Source organism: Crocodylus porosus, unplaced genomic scaffold (genome assembly GCF_001723895.1).
Source record: "Crocodylus porosus isolate Cpor-Errol unplaced genomic scaffold, CroPor_comp1, whole genome shotgun sequence".
In the NCBI taxonomy this organism is placed as follows: domain Eukaryota; kingdom Metazoa; phylum Chordata; order Crocodylia; family Crocodylidae; genus Crocodylus; species Crocodylus porosus.
The window spans coordinates 6,131,408-6,138,302 of record NW_017728932.1 but is presented as its reverse complement, the minus strand read 5'-3'; positions in this window follow the sequence as shown (position 1 = coordinate 6,138,302).

Genomic DNA, 6,895 nt, shown 5'->3' with positions numbered 1-6,895 from the left:
CATATATAATGAAGTTTTCAGTGGTAATTCAGCTGTTAGCTTGTTCTCCCACACCTCTTCACCATTGTGTTTAGGCCTCCTGCATGTTATTGAGACCTTAGCACCCTGCCCCTATATTTGGTGCTGAGTATAATGGAGGCCTTGTTAGGAGTCCCTAAGCTCTTCTACCGCATCAGAGTTAGGGTGGCCATTGAGGTACCTCAAGAATAGGGGAGAGTAACGCATTTAGTGCATTTATAAACGTCCGGTTTCATATCAATAGAAGACAGAGGACCAAAAAACCGGACTGTCTTCTATAAAACCGGACGAATGGCCACCCTAATCAGAATTCAAGGCAAATGCTAGGTCAGCTTGGGATCTCAGTGGCGTGGCTGGACTAAGTCCACTGAAAACATACTGCTGTAAAGCCAGTGCAAGGGAAATGAGAATCAGGCCCTTGTCCTGATAATATTATTAAGTGGCACTTGTTAATACTTGCATAGAAATTTGGAACTTCATATACTATTGTGCTGACATAATGTTATCTGAGATTTGTTGTTTTACAATTCAATTGTTTTGACAAACAGCGCTAACGTGGATTATTGTATTCCTAAGAAGAATGCTTTGCATACAATGCCGTAACTCAAGACTAGTTTAATTACAATGCACCTTCACAGATTAATATTGGACTGAGAATGGAAGTTTATTAATTTTTTTATACATGATGCCACACAGCAACAGACAACCTATTCTATCTCAAGCCTTGCACAATAATTTCCTCTCTTGCGCAGTTACCCTCCACTACATTTCAGCTGTTCCAAATGCGATGCATTCATATGTCAAAGAGTATTGCAGAATGGTCTATTGTATCACTCAGATGGTACTTTAACCAATTATATACATGTAAGTACATCACAAAATTCTTTACAACTACAGTAAATCAATTTTTCATATACCAGTAGAAAACTCAATGCACTGACAATACTGCTGAAAACCTTTCAGCACTTCCCAGTTCTCTGACAGCAGTAGCACTATCGAGCCATCCATCTTAAGGTTTTCTATAGCACCCATCACCGCAGTATCAAAACACTTTGAAAGAGCTGAGAGTTGGAAGACAATTCAATGTGGCAGCACTCTAGTTTGCGTCAGATTATGCACACCCAGGACATATCAGATATCTTGTGTACAATACAGTAGATATGAACAGATCCAGATTAGTGGGTAGTTCTTTCCCACTGGAGTTGATGGGAGTTTGGTCACTCATCTCAATGCAATCCAGAGATGCATATGGGGATACAGGAGTTTCTTCTATGCTGAAGCAAGGATTTCTTAGGGTAATATCTTTTATTGGACCAACTGTGTAGTTGGGATAAAATAAGACAAGCTTTCAAATGCAAGGCATTGTTCATCAGGTCTCTGGTCACAGGAACCAGGCACATCATAGTGAAAAAGTAGACGTAGTAGAGGGCAGGAAGTGAGAGAAATTCTCAGGGTACCCTGAGTTGGTCCACTAAAAGATATCACCCTAAGAAATCTTTTCCTCTTGCATAATTTCTGGATCATTATGGCTACAGCGTCAGTCTTACACTACCTTCTGCACGGAGGAAAGTTACCCTGAATTTCGTATCAACTGTGCGTACCAGTCACCGACTTCAAGGTCCCATCTTCACTGCATCACCGCCTACTGGGCTCTTTGAGACAGGACCGACATAAAAGCGTACTCTGGGGCTCAATCCCAGTAGCAGATGGGGAACTCCCGGCAGCCCACTATGAAGTATTTAAGAAGGGTGGGGCTTAACACACATCTTTGTCTTCTGCATTTCCTGTTGGCTATTTACGCACTTTCCTGCTCGGAGTCCTGCCTTTTGTGGATCTTATTCAGGCGGTTAATTAATTCTCCCCAAATATTGTATAGGGAAGGTGGGTGCCCAGTTCAGGGGCCTGGAGTCCAGCAGCTCGCGGGGCACCTTCAGATGAGGACCTGCAGCACTCTGTCTTGAAGACATTACTCCTCTCTTTGTCCACCCGCTTCCAAGTCCCCTAGGTGCCCTACCTTGCCTCTGGCAGGGACTTCAGAGGAATCCCAACCTTAGCGTACCTTACTGCAGTGGTCTATTATGCAGCAGCCATTCTTCCTGCATTTAGCTGAGATCAGTTTATGTCCTGAGGATTGATTGCCTCTGTAATCAGTATCCTAGGCAGATACTGTTCTCTTCCCTATGATAATAATTAGGACTTATCTAGCAGTTTTTATCTTCAAAGCTCTTTCTAAGGACTCACTAATGGTTCCTATCAAGCCTCTTCTGAGGTAAGGAGTAATAAGCCTGTTTTATGAATAGGGAAACTGAGGGACAGAAAAGTACAATGATTTATTGGAGAACTCCAAGGTGGAGAAGTTTTATCTCCAATTACTGATATGGAACTGAGACAGAGAAAGAGTATATGATTTGCCCAGGGTCACACAAGACATCTCTGGCACAGCAGCCAATTAAAGCCAGCCCTTCTGTGCTCCTGGGCAGAGGTTTAACTACCACATCATCCTTCCTGCATCTACACTAGCTATTTCTGACCCTGGAGTCTCACGAGGCGCCAACCCATTCAACTCTGGTGCCCACATTGAAGCATTCAGCTCATCTTCTCTGTTCCTTTCAAGGATGCAGCGCTGTACTGTGTGAAGCCTGCAAACCTATGCTGCATGGCTAAAATAATTAGATGAGGAGACAGAAAATGACTCTATAGGATGTATTTTTCATAAGCAGTAGGCAAATTGGCGTCCAACTGTTTCTGCCGAAACCTTTCTGTGGCTATAATAGGATGTAATTAAAGCTACAATCTGATATGGTCACCTGAAAAAAAAATTGGTTGGAAATGAGAGGAAGCTTTTGAACTAGGTGGTCAAAATCATTGTGAGGTCCATGTTTTTTCAGGGCCTGGGATAGATGCCCTGGGCTATCTACTGTTTTCCTCAGGGTAGCGGGCAACTGAATAACCTAATTCAGGTCCTAATCCTGAACCAGTGGGCACCCCCCCAGAGCTTTGCATTGACTTTAACATGGCTCAACACACTCAGAGCTTCTTGCACCCTGGGAATTTAACTGGGTTACAACTTGGCGCTACACCTAGAAGTGAAGTAACATAGTAATGCAGCATGTTGGAGACTGAGAGCGTCTTCACAAGTCCTCGGTGGTGAACTGCGGTCTCTAACTGAGACCCTTGCAAAGTGTGGCATGTGTGGGGTGGGTCCACGGTGCTTTGACAGTGTAGACATGCCCTTCATGTCTGGCTCCTAATATTATATTTGCTAAAAATGATCACTGAAATGATTTAGTCCATTCATTAGGGAGTGAGATGAGAGTCCTTAAGCGGTAGCTATGCAGATGTTTAAGCAGCTGATCATCAGCTGTACACACAAAAGACAATAAAACGGAAATCTTCACCAAGAATGGTGATCTGACGTGCTTTTATTAAGGAAGCCATTAATTCCATCGAGATGGCTGTTGATAAAAACCCACACTCAAAGGAGTTGCGGTATTATCATAAATGCTCATAATTAAACTCATGTTTGGACCAGGGATGGGATGAGAATAATGCAATAGATTATACAATTAGGGCCTTAGCGTGCTTGGTGTTACACAAATGCGTACTGTATCCCAAAGGCTTTCCAGTCTGAATAGTGAAGATAAGGGAGAAAAGGACAAGTGTTAGCTCCACTTTACTGAGAAGAAAGTGAGATAGAGAAAGATGAAGTGACTTGTTGACAGTCACACAGGGAGGTTTGGTGGAGCTAGGAACTAAACCCAGACCTCGTCAGTAGTTTTAACCTTTGTACCATCCTGGGCTATCTTCAAAGCATACTTGGGACACCTTCTATATTTATAATTCTGCAACTGTAGTGACAACTAACCAGGTGGCCGTGATTTGGCTGCTTGACCTTCCTGCCTTGCTTTTCCTGTCACTTCAGCTCATGTGAGCTTGTGCTACATATGTATCTATTTTGGTTAGTCTACAAGGTGCAGATCTACCTTGCCATCTTCTTTCCCTATCGCAAAACAGGGATAATACTACTAATCATCCTCACAAAAGAGAATCCATTATTGCCTTTACAGCATAGGTGCCAAGTATGTTTGGCCCCGAGGGCCCCGGCCCCTCGTGGGAAGAGGGTAGGGTGATCACCTGTCCCTAACTGGGCGGGACAGTCCTGAACTGGAAACATCAAGTCCTGGTCCCAGGCTTCATGACTCCAGGACAACATTTGTCCTGGATTCCCAGGACCGTGCAGGGATCCAGGTTTTCCATTCACTGCAGAAAAACGTTGGGAAACAAGGGGTTTCCCTCTGCAGACTGACAGAGGTTGAGCCTGCAAGGGTCTGTGGGGAGCAGGATGCCAGGGGTGCCACATGTGTGTGTGCGCTTGCACACATACATGTAGCCAGGCATACAGCCCCAGGCAGCGGTGGAGAGCAGCCCTCCCACCTGCCTGCAGGTAAGTCTGTGGGGGAGAAGGGGCGGGTAAGGAGCAGATCAAGGCCCGCATGGCAAGGGAGGGAGTGGGGTAGGGGCTCGGCCTGGTGGTGCTGCCCATCCAGGGCGGTGAATGGGGCCTGGGGCTGGCAGTGGGACAGAGCCATGGGTGGCTCATCCAGATGGCAGGGGGGCGGCTCCCTGCCACTGCATGCACTCCCAGGGAGGGCGGCATGGTGGGGCACATACCCCCCAGACTTGTGTGTGGCCAGGGTGGATGCAGGCGGTCTGCTGTGGCCTGGGGTCTCCCTGCCCTCCTTCCATTCTGCCCCAGGAGCCCTATAACTGCTGTGCTGCCACCCCCACTGCAGCTGGCCAGGCAGCGGTCACCTTGCCATGGTGCCACGGCCAGCACAGGGCTTCCAGAGGGAGGGCAGCAGGGCAGAGAGCCCACATTAGCCCCTGCCCCACCCCATGGGATCTGCTCACCAATGCTGCAGGGGGGCATCCTCCCACCCCCAGCAAAAATAAAAGTCAGTGCCTATGCTTTAAAGTGTTTTCCCAGTGGTTTCCATAGTAGAAATGAACAACTAGGAAAAGCCCAGTCTTACTGCAGCAAAAACAGCACTTGGAGATCAAAATGGAACGGACAGAGGCTGGATCCACAGACTTTGCCCTCTTTGCTGAAATGCCTCACCATTTCTAACAGTAACAACACCACTGCTAGCTAAGCTACAGATTTACAGGACTTAGGTGGCCGCTATACATCACTATGCAAAACTCTTCCCTGGTATAAAGCGGTGCCCTTGCTTTGACTGCTTCAGTAGCCATTAGCAGAGAATGTGACTGTGTTATCTACTCTTGCTCGGAAAAGAATGATAAAAATGCTAGTGCATGCTAGTTATTTGTGTACACTGGGACTTCTGCCATGATTAGCAGTGGAGCCTACTGTAACAACAGTTGGAGACTTGATCCATTTTTCCTAGTGTATGCAGTGCCAGAGGGGGGGGAAAAAGACTGTTTTATTAAGTGCATTACAGCAATAATGACTTCTTGTTGGGATATTTGCTGGCAGTTAACATCTTGCTGGATTAAATACCTTTGGCTTTGCCTTCAGCCCTCCGATCCTCCAGCCATTTATTAACTGCCAGGAAAATGCCCTCCTTATTGGCTGTTAGAGCTTAAGCAATGAAGCTGTTTTTCTTGAGGTGTAATATAGTGCATTTTAAGAAGCACCTCTTGAACTGGCAAGAGATCTCAGTGGGCTTTGCAAAGCTCTGAGCTAGATAATTCTGGTGCTCTGGGTACATACATCAGAAGAGAGTGGCCATCATGTATTGCTCTCACACACCCAGCCTTAACCTACCCAGCTGGAGAGAATTTAGGAGTATGAGGATGGGGAGTGCTGGCTTTCTCCTCCAGATTTGCTTGAAAAAAGATCTTTCCCTTTCCCTTAATGTGTGTTAAGTACAGGGGCACAATCTATTGAAGTGAATTAATTTGGATGAAAAGTGCACATTACTTTGCTCCTAAGCAGGTGCTGACAGATGCAGGGTAGACCCAGGCTCTAGTACCTTGCCTATAATACTGTTCTTTTCTTATTGGGACCCTGGATTTTTACCAGGGTCCATTTGCATCTCCTTGGGCTGGGAGTTTAAAAAAAGCCTAAAGCTCCATACCTTTGAATGGATTTAGGTTCCTTTCAAAGCCCCAGCCTTAGAGCTGCATGCTTAATCCCTAGCTGGCTGTAATATCCATCTAGGTGGATGGGAATTTATCAATTCAGCTGTCACTCTGACAACCTAAGTGATTATAGAGCTTCATCATGATTATAGAGCTTCACCTGCACATCTCACAAGCATTCATTTGTCTTCCTTGTGCACTTGTAAGGTATTATTAGCTTCATTTTACCTATAGAGCAGCTAAGGTTAAGTGACTTGCCCAGGGTCTCACAAGGCATTTGCAGCAAAGCCAGGAATGGAAGCCACCTCTTCTGAGGCCTGGCTCTGCACCACAAACCATCCCTACGTGCAATGGTACCAACAACAATCTCCACTACATACATAACAGCCATTAAGACGGAGCATAGGAAAAAGACCCCCTGAGAGGTGGGAAGTAGGTTTGATTCTTATTAACACTTAGTTTGCAAAGGAGGCTGCGGCTTGCGTGGATTTCAGCATCCTCCCAGTGCTGAACACGAGACTTCAAAGAGCTTTGGGCTGACAGGGCAACGATGGAGATGCTTCGAGCCAAGTACCTGCTATGTTATGCACCAGAGTAGAGGTTAAGATTTACTCAGCACTCTCTGTAAATGGCCATGCCAGCTTAGGTGGCTTGGAGAGGAACACACACACAGTGATAATTACTGAATGTATGGGACTGATAAATGTATTATCATTTAATAGAGCTGAGCCAACCTATTCATTATTTAATGATTTAACTGATGACCAAATTG